The sequence below is a fragment of the Crinia signifera genome, unplaced genomic scaffold (assembly GCF_055691185.1).
Source record: "Crinia signifera unplaced genomic scaffold, ASM5569118v1 HAP2_SCAFFOLD_89, whole genome shotgun sequence".
Taxonomy (NCBI): Eukaryota; Metazoa; Chordata; class Amphibia; order Anura; family Myobatrachidae; genus Crinia; species Crinia signifera.
The window spans coordinates 596,808-614,933 of record NW_028142806.1 but is presented as its reverse complement, the minus strand read 5'-3'; the positions used below and the strand labels follow the sequence as shown (position 1 = coordinate 614,933).

At 48.9% G+C, this 18,126-nt stretch overlaps 1 pseudogene; it reads left to right on the top strand.

Annotated features, from left to right (window-relative positions):
* The first annotated feature begins 15,973 nt into the window (after window positions 1–15,973).
* Window positions 15,974–16,092, top strand: LOC146056789 (5S ribosomal RNA; annotated as a pseudogene).
* Window positions 16,093–18,126: the final 2,034 nt, after the last annotated feature.

The following is an 18,126-nucleotide window of genomic DNA, read 5'->3' as shown; positions in this document are numbered from 1 at the left end:
ATAGAGGTGGACGGTGGCCATCTGCTGCATCTAACGGCTGTCACCTTATATAACGCCACCACACGCTCTGTATATAGAGGTGGATGGTGGCCATCTGCTGCATCTAACGGCTGTCACCTTATATAACACCACCACACGCTCTGTATATAGAGGTGGATGGTGGCCATCTGGTGCATCTAACGGCTGTCACCTTATATAACGCCACCACGTGCTCTGTATATAGAGGTGGATGGTGGCCATCTGCTGCATCTAACGGCTGTCACCTTATATAACGCCACCACGTGCTCTGTATATAGAGGTGGATGGTGGCCATCTGCTGCATCTAACGGCTGTCACCTTATATAACGCCACCACGCGCTCTGTATATAGAGGTGGATGGTGGCCATCTGCAGCATCTAACGGCTGTCACCTTATATAACGCCACCACACGCTCTGTATATAGAGGTGGATGGTGGCCATCTGCTGCATCTAACGGCTGTCACCTTATATAACGCCACCACACGCTCTGTATATAGAGGTGGATGGTGGCCATCTGCTGCATCTAACGGCTGTCATCTTATATAACGCCACCACACGCTCTGTATATAGAGGTGGATGGTGGCCATCTGCTGCATCTAACGGCTGTCACCTTATATAACACCACCACACGCTCTGTATATATAGAGGTGGATGGTGGCCATCTGCTGCATCTAACGGCTGTCTCCTTATATAACGCCACCACACGCTTTGTTTATAGAGGTGGATGGTGGCCATCTGCTGCATCTAACGGCTGTCACCTTATATAACACCACCACACGCTCTGTATATAGAGGTGGATGGTGGCCATCTGCTGCATCTAACGGCTATAACCTTATATAACACCACCACACGCTCTGTATATAGAGGTGGACGGTGGCCATCTGCTGCATCTAACGGCTGTCATCTTATATAACGCCACCACACGCTCTGTATATAGAGGTGGATGGTGGCCATCTGCTGCATCTAACGGCTGTCACCTTATATAACGCCACCACACGCTCTGTATATAGAGGTGGATGGTGGCCATCTGCTGCATCTAACGGCTGTCACCTTATATAACGCCACCACACGCTCTGTATATAGAGGTGGATGGTGGCCATCTGCTGCATCTAACGGCTGTCACCTTATATAACGCCACCACACGCTCTGTATATAGAGGAGGATGGTGGCCATCTGCTGCATCTAACGGCTGTCACCTTATATAACACCACCACACGCTCTGTATATAGAGGAGGATGGTGGCCATCTGCTGCATCTAACGGCTGTCACCTTATATAACGCCACCACACGCTCTGTATATAGAGGTGGATGGTGGCCATCTGCTGCATCTAACGGCTGTCACCTTATATAACGCCACCACACGCTCTGTATATAGAGGTGGATGGTGGCCATCTGCTGCATCTAACGGCTGTCACCTTATATAACGCCACCACACGCTCTGTATATAGAGGTGGATGGTGGCCATCTGCTGCATCTAACGGCTGTCACCTTATATAACACCACCACACGCTCTGTATATAGAGGTGGATGGTGGCCATCTGCTGCATCTAACGGCTGTCACCACCACACGCTCTGTATATAGAGGTGGATGGTGGCCATCTGTTGCATCTAACGGCTGTCACCTCATATAACGCCACCACGTGCTCTGTATATAGAGGTGGATGGTGGCCATCTGCTGCATCTAACGCCTGTCACCTTATATAACGCCACCACGCGCTCTGTATATAGAGGTGGATGGTGGCCATCTGCTGCATCTAACGGCTGTCACCTTATATAACGCCACCACACGCTCTGTATATAGAGGTGGATGGTGGCCATCTGCTGCATCTAACGTCTGTCACCTTATATACCGCCACCACGCGCTCTGTATATAGAGGTGGATGGTGGCCATCTGCTGCATCTAACGGCTGTCACCTTATATAACGCCACCACACGCTCTGTATATAGAGGTGGATGGTGGCCATCTGCTGCATCTAACGGCTGTCACCGTATATAACGCCACCACACGCTCTGTATATAGAGGTGGATGGTGGCCATCTGCTGCATCTAACGGCTGTCACCTTATATAACACCACCACACGCTCTGTATATAGAGGTGGATGGTGGCCATCTGCTGCATCTAACGGCTGTCACCTTATATAACGCCACCACACGCTCTGTATATAGAGGTGGATGGTGGCCATCTGCTGCATCTAACGGCTGTCACCTTATATAACACCACCACACGCTCTGTATATAGAGGTGGATGGTGGCCATCTGCTGCATCTAACGGCTGTCACCTTATATAACGCCACCACGCGCTCTGTATATGGAGGTGGATGGTGGCCATCTGCTGCATCTAACGGCTGTCACCTTATATAACGCCACCACACGCTCTGTATATAGAGGTGGATGGTGGCCATCTGCTGCATCTAACGGCTGTCACCTTATATAACGCCACCACGCGCTCTGTATATAGAGGTGGATGGAGAATTAGGTCGACAGTGAAAAGGTCGACATGCGTTTTTCCACTCTCTTTGTCCCGAATGTCGGTGCCTTGCTTCGCTCGGCGCACTATTATATTCTCCCTCCACGCCCTAGTGGATGGAAGGCCAGCTAACAGAGCTGCATCTGGCCCATTTGACGACATATCGGGAAAATCAGGAGCAGGAATAATCTTGGTTACTTTTGATTTTATGCAGGAAAGAAATCAATTCCCATTGGTTAAGTGTTTAATCTATAAAATACAATACAAACAGGATAAACCGAAAAAGAAATACATATAAAAAAGGTTTATTATATTATTATTATTATTATCCTTTATTTATATGGCGCCACAAGGGTTCCGCAGCGCCCAATTACAGAGTACATAGAGAAGTAAGCAAACAGGAAACAGGTGAATACGATAGAAGACAAGCACAGGGGACATAACCACAGCTGCATCAGCAGACGGCACTGACAGAAGTAGCAGGGTGGCAGAAATCTGCAGCATTCCATACATATATATCCTTTAGCATACAATATATCACATGTAATCCCAGCCAAGATGGCCCGGCTCAGAAGCAAACCCAGAGGTGGCGGGCAGTACGGACGGTGTTATGGTTAGCATTACTGCCTCACAGTGCTCAGGACATGGGTTCCATTCCCATCATGGCCCTAACTGTGCAGAGTTTGTATGTTCTCCCAGTGCTTGCGTGGGTTTACACCGGGTACTCCGGTTTCCACCCACAATCCAAAAATATACTGGTAGGCTAATTGGCTCCCAACAAATTAACCCTAGAATGTCTGTGTGCGTGTACATGTGGTAGGGAATATAGATTGTAAGCTCCACTGGGGCAGGGACTGATGTGAATGTTCAAATATTCTCTGTACAGCGCTGCGGAACATGTATGCGATATATAAGAAACTGGTAATAAATAAATAATACACCTGTGTCTTATATTTGACATCATCAGAAAGTGACAAACCACACAGTCTGATTAGTGTTACTAATGGCAATTTAAAGATACCACAATAGAAATTAGGTTTATTTGCATCTGAAAATGATCCACATTGATGGCAAATAGGAGAGTTAATAGTAAATTCATTTCTAAAGCCCCGTACACACGGGGGGAGATATATTGCTAGCCGATGGTCGCTGATGAGAAGGAACCTCAGCCGGCGGTGCCGCAGAGGTAATCAGCTGGCGATTAGAATGGGGCAGAAAACGGGAGCACGCACCCGGCGATTTATCGCGATTTATCGCCGGGGCACATTTCCATCACTGGCAATATGGTCACCTGCGACCATATTTCCAGCGATTTCAGCCCCTATCGCCCCCGTGTGTACACAGCTTAAATCTCACTATCCATATTCCACTGTACGTCAGACTAATACTTTGCTAATTTGCTATTAGGCCCCCCTCATCTAGGAGGGGCGGAGCTAAAATGATGCAACTGGTACCATCCCCTCCCCTAAGAGCCGCGAATAGCGGCATTTACTGAAATGGGGGCAGGGCTTAATGATGGCAAGCTCCACCCCCCGAAAACTGCAGAGAGAGTCTCCTCTCTGGGCTTCTCATGGAGAGGAGACTATAAAGGTGGGCAAGTATGTGTAAAGGCCAAAAAGTGATAAAATGGAGAGTGATAAACCACTAGCCAATCAGCTCCTACCTGCCAGGCTGGGTTTTAAAAATGAAGGGTAGGAGCTGATTGGCTGCTTGTTGATCACTCTCCACTTAATGACTTTTTGAAGCTTGATACATCTGGCCCTATGTGGGGTAAGATCTATAGGAATGTTAATGCATAGCTAGGGGTACATATGTGTGAGGTTACACTTATAGGAATGTAAATGCATAGCTATAATCTGAGTAAATGACATTTTTTGCCCTTGAACTGATTTTCCACCCCCCTTAAGGTGCCCATACACGCTCCGTTCCTGCTCCGTCCGTTTTGTACTCTGAGATGCGCGCTCCCGCACAGCTCATCGTACAGTACATGTGCTGCACATACTTTTTGTACTATCTTTACATCGAATCGCATTGCATGCACAAGGCATTCGATGCGATACGATGTGTACTTTAAAAGTACAAAACGGACGCCCAGAACGGAGCGTGTATGGGCTCCTTTATAGTAACTTAGAACCGCACACAAAGGTAGCGCTAGGAACTAGATCTTTGCGCTAGGAACTAGGACAGGTACATTTAAGGTGCCCATACACTAGTAAGATTTATCTTCAGATCTGGTTGGTTGGAACAAATACATGGTTATGGATGAGTGACAGTTTGACAGTTTTCCAGCATTTCCAAGCAAATGGTCAACTGTCATTTGCTCTCATCCATAACCAGGTTTTTGTTCCAACCAGACAGATCTGCAGATAAATCTGCGTGTGTATGGCCACCTTAAGCCTGATGAAGTGACCAAGTGGAAGGTGACATTACAGAAGCCAGTCAGCCCCTAACTGTCATCTGTGAAACCCAGACGGTAACGTGACAGTTGGGATTGGACTGGCTTTTATAAGATCATGGTTGATGTGATAAGATTAGTAGTTCTACCAGTACACTAGTCCCTTTCCTAACCACAGGTCCTGACACCTTTGCTTACTGCCCTCTACATGCCTGTGATGTCACAATCACACAGGCTGTCCTACATAAAGCGATGCTGGGCAACTGCCAGCCACTTTGTGGTGACAGCTCTACAGTTAGAACCGCATTGCTTCTCTCTGAGTGATTTCTTCTCAATTTATTTGAGTCCGAAAACCCCATTGGAAAAAATATTTAATACTGACTACTGGATTACAGAGGACTGGATTCCAATAAGAAAACATCTTTGGATAAAGAACCAGCTTTGGGTAAGGCCGGAATAATACTTGGCCTAGATTACTACCCCTCTAGTCACCTCTGCATTATATCCAGCTTTCACATTTATATTGTGTGAAGGAATACATAGTAAAGAATGAAAAAATTCGCTGGAGGAGGGTCTGATAGTTGTCCGAAATGTGGAGAAGGGGAAGCCACCCTTGACCACTTGTTGTGGAGCTGCAAGATGGTTAGTAGGTTTTGGGATGAAATAATTAAAACTTTGGTCCTGATTGGTGTCCCACGAAATACCTTAAATAAACTAAATCTGGTCCTTGGGATTTGGGCGGAAGGGACAATTAATCGGGAAATGAAGCAGTTGGCAAAGAACCTAGCAGCCCTAGCGAAGGTAATAATAGCACGTAGGTGGATGTCCCCTTTGGGACCGCTCCATGGAGAATGGGTCAATCTAGTGAACCAGACCAGTGAACATGAGAAATTTGTGCATGCATCCAGGGGTTCGAGTTCTAAATACCAGGGCATTTGGGGATATTGGAATAGGTCAGCAGACCATAGAGTCAATAACTGTGAGAGGTTGAATGTGTAAGCACTTGTTTTTTGATCATAGTCAAATAACCAGATAATATAGATTTAGTTGCACGTATGAGGAGCTCTCCTCTCTTACACAGAACGAGGCTTAGTAATTGTACCACAGTAGATAACCCTTTATTTATTTTTTTAGACACAAAATAAAAAAAAAAAAAAAAGAATTTACTATGAACCTAAACTCCAGTAAGAAGATCCTGGATGAACTGAAACCCATCTACTCTCATGTGATGAAGAGATGTCTGCCTGATATCATTGCCTGCATGCCATTGGAGGGCCTTGTGCAGAAGATCCGCACGATAAATCATGTCATCAGGAAGGAGATGCACTGGATGGCCCTTACAGACAGACACGTGATCTTTGACTTTCTGAGCCACGTCTTACGGCTAAGAACGGACGTGAGCAGCTTATTCAGCAACATCATACCGGCCGTTGTAAAGACAATGCTAGGGGCAGAGTGTGTCAACAGTGAGGGCCTTTGGCTTTCAGCCAGCAAAGTCCTTTATTACTTAGCCCGGGACTACATGGAGGCCACTATTGAGGAGCTTGTGACTACCGTTCAAAGCATCGGGTACTCCTCGTGTCTGTCTATATTTACCACCCTAACTGCTATAATGTCTTATCCCACCGTTCCCTTCAATCGGAAGGTGTATTTATTAGCGGAAATATGTGACAACATGGTAGCCGCAACTCATCCTGGCACCCAAAAGGTATTTGCCATGTTCATCAATAATGCCTCTGTGGCCTTCGGAGGTAATGGCATGGAAGAGCCAAATATTGTCCTATTGTTCACAAAAGCCCGCACTGTGCTAGCTAACTGGGAAGTGCAAAACGTGGATTGTGCTGAGGTCCAAGAGATCATAACAGCCACTATACACCAAGTGTCTACCTTACTGGCCGACCACCAGCAGAGACCAACAACACCCAGCACCGATGCCAGCCACGTAGACCAGCACCCCAAGGCCAAGCTCATTGTCTATGGTCCCGAAGCAGTGTACCGGAAAGATCTATCTGGCAGTCTGTATAACGAGTCTGAACTTCTGGATGACTTTGTTATGGAAATGATCAAAACTGGGAAATGCACAGAGATGTTGGGACTTCTTAGGCCACTATGGGACTCGAAGGATGTAGACACCAAACAAACAAGTGTCACAATTTGCGCATCTCTCCTGTCATTTCCATTGAGTCTGCCAAGAGACCTACATAAAGGACTCCTCAATGATCTATTGCGCATAATGGACGGCGTTAATATCTATACGCGCCAAAAGATTTTAGACTGCATTAAATACACCACAAAGACCTTTATAAATCTGACTATAAAATTCAGAAAAGCCCTTACAGGGGCACTCGTGCGCGAGTTAAAGAAAGAAGAAAATCAGAACTCGGTCTACATGATCCTAGAACCATTGCTGGCCATTCTGGAGTTGCATAAGGAGAAAGCTTGGTACAAATACGATGATGACATACTCAGCCACATCGCACAGTATCTCAATGATAAACAACCAAGCACCCGACTATGTGCAACTAAGCTGTTTGGTGAGCTAGTCCAGCAATCCAGAAGGCTTCCATTCAGTTCCATCACCAGATTGATTGATGAACATTGCAGCACATTATTGGTCAATCTGCACAGCTATAACCCAGAAATCGTATCAGCTGCAGCAGTCTGCCTCGGCCACTGCCTTCCCCACCTGGGCTGCAGGGCCATTGTCCTGGAAGGTGCCACCGAGTGGTGGGACACAAGGGACATAACGGCCATTTATCACAAACTGGCTAAGAAACGCCATCTGAAGGCCTTGCTACTTGAAGCAATAAAAGCGTTTCCTGCATCTGCAGAAGCTTGGGCAGTTGTGAGGCATATAACAGCAATAAAGGACTTCATATCTTATGAGGAACTAAATTCAGTTGACTTGGAAATCCTATGGAAGGCTCTGCACACGGCAAAGACTGAAGGTGTTTCAAAAGTTGTACAAAGAGCATCCCAGGCGCTTGGTGAAAAGTGGAAATGTCTCAGTACAGTAACGGTAATGCCCTGTAACAGTCCAATGCGCCTGCGTGGTTGTATTCCACAAACTAAAAGGTACTAGGACCTGAGGACCTTACTGCCACCCCTTCCCAAACCGTCTATAGGGAGCCCGATGCTGGCTAGACGTTACAGGCAAAAGAAAACGATGAAAACAAAGATTTCAAGCAGCGCTTGTGCAGAATAAATTGTATATTTATTTTAAAATTTCATAAAAATTGTGTTGTGGCCAGCAACATGGACAGGACATACATACATAAATGACAAACAATTCCCCTTGGATACTAGTATTTAGCAGGTTAGTTTATGCATGCAATCATCCAGATGGTTAGTCTTAGGGCTTGATAAGTTGTTATTAACGTTTGTTAGTATAGATACAGTCCCCACTTTAAGTGCACATAGTGGTTAGATGCTGCTTTGCAAAACAGAATTTACTTGCTGTTTGGAATGAGGGGACAGGCTTCTGATCCACAGAGGTGAGCTCCCACCGCTGGTGCAGTCCAAATTTGATTGCGGTATTTCTGGGGCTTCCCTACTGGTTTGAGATAGGGGTTGGGCTGGCACAGGCTTGGGGGAAGAATTACTGGGTATGATTTAAGCGTTGTTAATTGAAGTAAACCAACATAAGAGGAAAGCCGTGCGGGAAAGACCCTGACAGGCTGTTTTACTGGTTGGTGGTGCTCCCAAGAAAAAGTTCAGAATATCAACTGAGAATGGAGGTAGTCTATAGAAGAAGACTAAAGAAGAACCAACAAGGTTTTTGGGGCACACTTGATATAATATACAGTTAAATGGATGTACAGATGATGTAACAATAAAACGTAACTTTTAATTGAAAGCTTAATTAATAAAATAGGTTCATATAACTATATCCACACACCATTTATGTGATTATCGGAGAGCACCATACGTGATGGACTCCCGCCACTTATTATGACAATATCAAGAATAAAGATAATTCAACAAGAGCGAAAATGTTTCGGTAGAGTGTTGCCTAGTACCAATTTTTATATATAATATACGGTATCGGCAATCGGACAGGGCATAGGTCACTGCGCACCACCACTACGATATCCACCACAGTGTCGGCAGAGATGGGTATGGACAGTTGGGGCATGAGAGGAAAAGAGAAGGAGGGGGTCCAAGTTTGTTGTGGCTGCACCTCAACAGTATTAACAGGCGTACTGCCCCAGTGGATGAATACAGCACTGGATATTCCCTATAGGTCCCCCATATAGGTACTTATCCAGCCTCTCACTGCTTAGCTTCTGTGTTCGGATGGATTACAGGCGGTCCAGTGAATTATGGCTGTATGGCCCTCGCTGGTTAATTCCGATGTCAATTTTGAGGGTGAGCCAAAGTAAGCTTCTGCTGTCCTAACCGTTCAGAGCAAGGCAGACCTGTTACCCATGTAGCATTGCAGGAGTGCTTGTGCTGGCTGGATGGATGAGAGAGCCACGAAGAATAGATAGTTTAGTCCTGGGCAGGAGCATGGGAGGCTGCAGAGGGTGCTGGCCGTGTGGTGCGCGCTATTGCGCCGTGTGCGGGGTGACAGCGGGACGGCTGGAAGATAACTCCGTCTCAGTTTGGAGTTTTCAGCCGGCACTGGTGGGGGCGGTGGGCGTGACCACGTGCGTCCTGACACGTGTTTCGCGTAAAGCTTGGTCACAGGGGTGTGACGGAGTTATCTTCCAGCCGTCCCGCTGTCACCCCGCACACGGCGCAATAGCGCGCACCACACGGCCAGCACCCTCTGCAGCCTCCCATGCTCCTGTCCTGGACTTGCACCCAACTCAAGAGCAGTGTCCTCCCCACCGGCCGCAGCCGGCGCAGGTAACGGGGTTAACCCCCCACACCCTGGTCTCACGGGCAACAATCATCCCTATTGTTCCCTTTAATACCCACCTAATTTTGAAAAGAGGGATTCTCTAAAGTGAGACTGCATGAGTCTGTGTGGCATTTAATAGCATTATCTGCATATTTATCTGCTTGATCACTAGATTTGTCTATATGGTACTAGTAGAATATTAACCCCTTAGTTGCAAGTTATTGATTTGCCTACTGCATTTGTGCTTGTATTTAACCCTGCATACCTGGTGACAGCATACATTCTCTCCAGGTTATATTGCTAATACCTGTTTTCCAAAACACTCTGCAGTGTGGTTCTCTGTGATGTATAGTAACCTATCACTCATGCATGTCATTTAGACGTCTGATACCTAATACTACCCGTTTAATCAGTGTCTGATTACATCCACATGGTCTGTTGGGAGACCTCACACTTACTACCAAGTTGTGTTTATATCTACTGCAGCACAGAATTCTAAGGACTGAATCATTCATTATTCTTAGCCCTAATTACCCCAATCAATAACTGGACTCCCCGGTTTGTTTCTGGTGTCTTTTGTAACATATACATTGACACTAGGGACCAATCTCCCTCCTATCTAGGGACCGTGGGTACATTTACCATTTTTTCTTCATAAAATGAATTTTCTCTAAAGCCCTAAGGGCTCTTATTCCCTCATCCCTATCCCTCCCCGTCCTCTTTCATCTTAGAGGAAGCTATCGCATGATCCTCTGACTCTCATCAAATCATCCGATGCTAGCATGATATTTGACAGCAGAGATGAGGGTTCTGTTTGTTAGCACCTCCCATCACTAAACTATCCATTCTTCGTGGCTCTCTCATCCATCCAGCCAGCACAAGTGTGGCACCCCACTGCCGTGGTGCCCCTTGTGTGGTGCCTCAGGTGGAATTTATTGACCAGAAATCCTTTTCCTGCCTAGCAGGCACGGAAGGGGTTAATGAGCCCAGTGAGCGCCCAGCTCCTGTTCACGTGAAAGGAGCCTGCCTGGCGCTGGAATGGCGCGAAGGAACAGGGGTCAGAGGTGAGCCCCATGGTGTCGGCGTGAGGAAGGAGGGCATAAAAGACTGACCTGAGAGCAGAGAGGAGAGCTGCAGCGAAAGCGTGACTGATGAGCAGAGCGGCGTGAGGAGAACAGAAGACTGCGCGTCACCCAGCCTGAAGCCTCCGGCGGTGATTGACAGCGGGCGCCCGGCAGCGTGTAGGCAGAAGAGGCACCGAGAAGGGAGAGAAGAAAACGGAGCCTCTGAAGAAGGTGCCACTAACCTGCTAGCAGAGCGGTGCGCAGCGGAAGACTGACACGGGGAAAGCGTGCCGGGGAGCTGTGAGAGACGCCGTGTCAAGCTGAAGCAGTCTCCAGCAGCAGGCGTCCCAGCGGTGAGGAGACCGGGAGCAGCAAAGGGGAGAAGACACCCCCAGCCGACGTGAGTGACAGCGGGCGGAGAGCGGAGCGCCGGGTCACGTCACAGAAGACTGCCGGTGTCCAGGGAAGATGCTGCCTGCACCTAGAAGAGAAGATGCTGCTGACGCCGCGGGACAGGAGAAGCTGCAGTGACCCCCGCCGACCTGTGGGAGCAGAGAAAAGACCCAGAAGCCGGGAGCCGTATCGATACTGGCAGGAGCCGGCAACGGAAGCCGATTGATCAGGTACTCATTGCCACCCACCTGGCCAGCACCCTGTGAGCCCAAGCCCCTCCCGGAGACCTTGTCCCTTGGGACGTTCAGTATTATCCCCTTCCACAAGGGTCCCTGGGGGAAGATAGACTTCCACTTAATTAACAGTCCTGCCGCCCTGTTGTGCCATTGTGGGTCTGCCTGGCCATACCCACCCATTGGGACATTGCCTCACCGCAGTATTTAAGTAAAGAGGACACTTGCCTGTGCCACTGACCCAATTGCCCGGTTAAGCCCAGCCCTAGCGACAAGTTGCCACAGTACTAGCAGGGAGTTACCCAGGGAGCGGGGACTCGCCTGTACCCCTAAGGGGACCGTTATCTTGCCGTAGTCTTTTTATAAAAGTGTGCACACTTAGGTAGGCCCGTTGCTCACCCAGAGGATTGAACGTCGTGGGACCTTTATTTGAGTTTAGGGACACTTACTCACATCCGAGACTGTAATGTAAATGTATTGGTAAGGTGTATGGTGCCCTCTGGTGGACGTTCTTTAGTGAAGCAGTTCAGTATCCTTTTGTAATATCTATCTTTATTACAGCTCTTTTATTCCTAGTTTATTTGTCGCATTATTCTGTCATTATCGTTGTTGCTATTTTATGTGTCATCCCTTAGTCTTACGGTACCGTAGGTAGAATTGCTCATGACCAAAGCAGTCTGAGCTTTGATACGGACTGAGGTGGTCATTGGTTCCTAGAGTGTTTTACAGGGATATTTATTCATTCATTTGTGTAGTCTGTACTATAAGTGTGATGTTATTATATTTCATTGAGAAAACCGCAGCAACCGTGCCGTATTTTCCATTTAATAAATATCAGTTGCTGCCAGCTGTGGTTGTTTTGTGCTTTTTTGTGGGTTCTCTCCCGGGTGTTCCATCCCCTGCCACAGGTGCGTCTTCATCAGCAGAAAGGGCCGTGAAGACTCCCAAGTGCACAGCCGTCGTCTGAGGCGGGAATGGTAATTGGACAGCTGAAAGGGGCGGCGCGACCAGAGGTCCGGTCATGGTCGGCGGAAGAAAGGAAGTCAGCTGATGGCATACTGAAGAAGCTGGCCGGCATCTTCAACGCACAATCCGCTGCAGAATTGAAACGGCGACTGTATGCTCGGAAACAGCAGCCTCAGGAGACCCTGCGGGACTTCGCCATAGGACTGCAGGAAGCGATGCGGGCCATTCAAGCGAGAACCCCACAAGACGTTACTCCAGTGGATGAGACGCTGATTGACATTTTCATTGAAGGAGCCCGAGGAGAGGCAATCAGGTCACAGCTGAGAATGTGGAGGCGACAGAAACCCGACTGCACCTTCCCGGAGTTTAAAGAAACCACCTTGACCATCCTGGGGTTAAATCAGAATGTCGATGAAGAAGGTGGAGCTGCGTCAGCGGGAATGGAGGATGATGAGGTGGAACAAGCCCAGTTCTTCCCAAGATTTGAACCCAGAAAGACCAAGCCCACAGTAACACAACAAGCCCAGGCGACTTCGAATCAGATGGAAACCCTCACCACGGCAGTCACAGAAATGATGAGAGAGCTACGGGACATGCGAAAGGAACAGAATGAAACCCGTCAAGGAGGATGGCAACGTGACTCAGGTGGAAGAGGCAGGCGACAGTGGGACATCCCACGAATGTCGGGCAGGCGCTCCACAGATCAGTTTGATGCCCAAGGAAGGCCCATCTGCCGCCGATGTAAACTCAGCGGGCATGTCGAACGAGAGTGCGACAAACAGCCTTTAAACGACTCAACCCCGAGGCCAGGGACCGACCCTCGGGAGGAACCTCGCCAGTAGGTCCGCCAACCCAAGAGTGGTGGCCGCAGTTCGTTGGCAAGTGCCCCCACTTGAAGATCAAGGTGAACGGAGTGGAAATGGCAGCTCTCTTGGACACCGGGTCCCAGGTGACAACGATACAACTGGATGCGTTTCAACGCTATTGGAGAGAGGAAGAGATAGTGTCACCCCCGACCCCGTGGCTTAGTCTGCTGGCCAGTAACGGACAGCCAATTGAGTTCAGCGGCTATTGGGAAGCAGATCTCAACATTGGAGATGCCCGACTAGAACGTCAGGGCTGCTTGGTCACGTCCACCTGCAACGAACATCTACCCCCGGTCATCCTGGGAATGAACGTCCTAAAAAATTGCCCAGACAAGCTGGTGGAAGCTCTCCGGATCAAGATGCGGGCTGCCGCCCCGAAAGAGCGAAGAGCCATGCAGCAGACAGTGCGCCTGATCGAAGGGCACAAGCGCTTCACCAACTCACAAGGGGAAGTGGGCAAGGCGAGGATCACCGACCGACAACCCATCCTTCTGCGCCCCAATGCTGAACACGTGATCTGGTGCAAGGCCAGGATTGGCCCAGGTGGGTGAGACTATGATGCCGTCATTGAACCGTGTGACCTCGAGGGACAGCAGCCTTTTGCCGTGGCCAGGACGTTAGCCAGAGTAGAGCGTGGGAGAGTCCCCGTCCGCGTGCTGAACCCGCACAGCTATCCGGTGCGGCTGTTCCGACACTGCACAGTGGCGAACGTGGTCCTGGTTGATTTCCAGGATATCCTTGGAGAGTCTTTGCCGAAAGCCCAACTAGAAGCCGTGGTGGGTCAGTCGAGCCTGATCACAACTGAAACCGCGTGGTGGAAGGAGATACAGGTTGGCGACTCCAATACCCCAACAGAACAGCGTGAGGGCGTCCTTCAGGTCGTCTGCCGGAATGCCAGCGCGTTCAGCCAACACCCAGCCGACTTCGGACGTGCGGAAGGGGTGCAGCACCATATTCCTACCGGATCCAGCCCACCCATTAAGGAAAGACACCGGCCGCTTCCACCGGCCATGTACCAGCCAGTGAGGACCATGCTCGGAGAAATGCAGGAGGCCGGTGTGATCAAGGAAAGTCACAGCCCATGGGCCGCCCCGCTGGTCATAGTCAAGAAAAAGGACGGCAGCCTTCGCTTCTGTGTCGACTACAGGAAGCTAAACGCAGTCACCCACAAGGACGCGTACCCTCTGCCCAGGATCGAAGAGTCGCTGACGGCCCTGAAGACTGCCGTCTACTTCTCCACCTTGGATCTGACCAGCGGGTACTGGCAAATCCCGATGGCCCCCAAAGACCGGGAAAAGACAGCATTCACCACCCCCATGGGCCTCTTTGAATTTGACCGGATGCCCTTTGGGCTTTGCAATGCCCCTGCTACATTTCAAAGGGTCATGGAGCACTGTTTGGGCCACAGGAATTTTGAGATGGTCCTCCTGTATCTGGATGACGTCATCATCTTTTCCAAGACGTATGAGGACCATCTGAAGAATCTTGAAGAGGTCTTTGTGCAGCTGACGCGATGTGGCCTAAAGCTGAAACCGTCCAAGTGTCACCTCCTGAAGCCTCAAGTGCAGTACCTTGGGCACATAGTCAGTGCTGAAGGAGTGAAACCAGATCCCGAGAAGATCTGCGCGGTTCAAGACTGGCCAGCACCCAGGACGGTCAAGGACGTGCGGAGCTTCTTGGGATTCGTTGGCTATTACCGACGCTTCATCGAACACTTCGCCAAGGTGGCCGCGCCCCTCCATGAACTACTCCGCGGCAAGTCGGGTCAAGAGAAAAGGAGCACGTCCGTGGTCTCCTGGACAAGGGAACACCAGGCGTCCTTTGCCCAGCTCAAGCAGGCCCTGCTTGAAGCACCCCTCCTGGCCTATCCTGACTACGAGAAGCCCTTCCGGGTCTACACTGATGCCAGCCACCGAGGCCTGGGAGCTGTGCTCTCACAAGTCCAGGACGGTAGGGAGAGGGTGATTGCCTACGCCAGCAGGGGCCTCAGGAAGACGGAGCGGAACAGCGAGAACTACTCCACCTTCAAGCTCGAACTGCTCGCTCTCATCTGGGCGGTGACGGAGAAGTTTAAGAATTATCTGGTTGCCACTCCCTTCGAGATAGTTACCGACAACAACCCCCTGGCCCACCTGTCAACAGCCTGACTGGGGGCACTGGAGCAGAGATGGATGGCTCGTCTAGCCAACTTTCGCTACACCGTGGTCTACCGAAGTGGCAAATCCAACGGCAACGCAGATGCCCTATCCCGCCTGCCCACTGAAGATGTTGAGGAAGAGGAGCAAGACCGGTCCGAAGATGTTGAGACCCCGGTGTTCAGGCAACCCAAGGAGTGCAGAGCGGTTGTCACCTCCGATCCCGTAGTGGCCGCTATGGACGCCTCTCCTGAGTCGGACCCCAGTGACCAGTTGGGATTCGATTGGGAGCAGATACAGGAAGGGAGTTCGGTGATCAAAGGCCTGAAAGATCTTCTCCATCAACAGAAGCGACTCACCAAGGCGCAGAGGGTCAAGGCCGACCCCGAACTGGTCAAACTGCTGAGACATCGTGACCGCCTGAGCCTCCAACAAGGACTCGTTGTGCGCACCAGCCTTGACCCTGGGACCCACCAGACACTCCTGCAATGCTACATGGGTAACAGGTCTGCCTTGCTCTGAACGGTTAGGACAGCAGAAGCTTACTTTGGCTCACCCTCAAAATTGACATCGGAATTAACCAGCGAGGGCCATACAGCCATACTTCACTGGACCGCCTGTAATCCATCCGAACACAGAAGCTAAGCAGTGAGAGGCTGGATAAGTACCTATATGGGGGACCTATAGGGAATATCCAGTGCTGTATTCATCCACTGGGGCAGTACGCCTGTTAATACTGTTGAGGTGCAGCCACAACAAACTTGGACCCCCTCCTTCTCTTTTCCTCTCATGCCCCAACTGTCCATACCCATCTCTGCCGACACTGTGGTGGATATCGTAGTGGTGGTGCGCAGTGACCTATGCCCTGTCCGATTGCCGATACCGTATATTATATATAAAAATTGGTACTAGGCAACACTCTACCGAAACATTTTCGCTCTTGTTGAATTATCTTTATTCTTGATATTGTCATAATAAGTGGCGGGAGTCCATCACGTATGGTGCTCTCCGATAATCACATAAATGGTGTGTGGATATAGTTATATGAACCTATTTTATTAATTAAGCTTTCAATTAAAAGTTACGTTTTATTGTTACATCATCTGTACATCCATTTAACTGTATATTATATCAAGTGTGCCCCAAAAACCTTGTTGGTTCTTCTTTAGTCTTCTTCTATAGACTACCTCCATTCTCAGCTTCCCTACTGGTACAGGTCCATTTGCTGCCAAGTCCTTTCCCCGTGGTCCTCTCTACGCGTTTCTCCTCCCTTTCAAGATCAGCGGCTTCCTCAGGAGTATTGGATCCAATACTCCTGAGGAAGCCGCTGATCTTGAAAGGCGGAGAAACGCGTAGAGAGGACCACGGGGAAAGGACTTGGCAGCAAATGGACCTGTACCAGTAGGGAAGCCCCAGAAATACCGCAATCAAATTTGGACTGCACCAGCGGTGGGAGCTCACCTCTGTGGATCAGGAGCCTGTCCCCTCATTCCAAACAGCAAGTAAATTCTGTTTTGCAAAGCAGCATCTAACCACTATGTGCACTTAAAGTGGGGACTGTATCTATACTAACAAACGTTAATAACAACTTATCAAGCCCTAAGACTAACCATCTGGATGATTGCATGCATAAACTAACCTGCTAAATACTAGTATCCAAGGGGAATTGTTTGTCATTTATGTATGTATGTCCTGTCCATGTTGCTGGCCACAACACAATTTTTATGAAATTTTAAAATAAATATACAATTTATTCTGCACAAGCGCTGCTTGAAATCTTTGTTTTCTTTGCTTGTTGTCTTTTTAAGGGGTTGGTAATCCCCCTTATCTAAGCAGCTGCAGTGCAGAATAATCAGCAAACAGCGCTCATACCTGTGCTATATTGTTTTGAAAAGAAAACGATGAACTGACAAAAATACGCAATGACATCCTCCTGAAGATGGAAATTTGAGCCTCCGCCTGTGCACAGCACGTTATACAGTCTTGTGTCTGTGTGTTTTTAAATGTCAATAAATAATAATTATATCCTTTTAATTTATTGCTAATGTTGTTCCTCTCAATACCTGAGACCATAATGTAAGTATCGAAAATGACTGTAAGTTTACTGATTGGTCACAAACATGCCCATGTCACGTATAGAAGTAGCACATTATATCCCTGTAGATTGTAAGCTTGTTGTGAGCATGGCGGTGATTCTGGTTCATTCGCTATTTAGGGAGTTCGGCTCCGTCCCTATGCTTTTGGGACCGCAACTGCGCATGGGTCTATAATGCACATGTGCAGCTCCCCTTTGCGAATGGCTTCGGAGATTTGCATAGTCACCAAGCCGTCCGCAAGCATCGGGGCCGGGAACGCCCCGCGTCCCTTTTAAAACGCTGGACGTTGCCATGAGTACGCGGGTGGGACGATGTCTACCGGCCCCGTTGTCGTCCCGGCGCTTGCAAATAAAACTCAGTTTCTATTGAATTTTATTTGTGACGGCAGGAGAAGTCATTCGATGGTCGGCAATACCGTTAAATGATTACTCCTGCAGCCGAGGCATGTGAGGGGATTGTGTTGTCGTTACTCATCCCCCTCATGTGTTAACGAGAAGCGGCGGGCAGGCGTTCGGACAGTGCTTGGTAATCTGCCATCTTCGCAATTTATGGAGACAGCCTGAATCGGCCCCATGGCCCGCTTACTGTTCTGCCTGTTTAATAATAACCAGGAGCGGTGAATGTAGAGCACAGGTGTTAGAAACCAA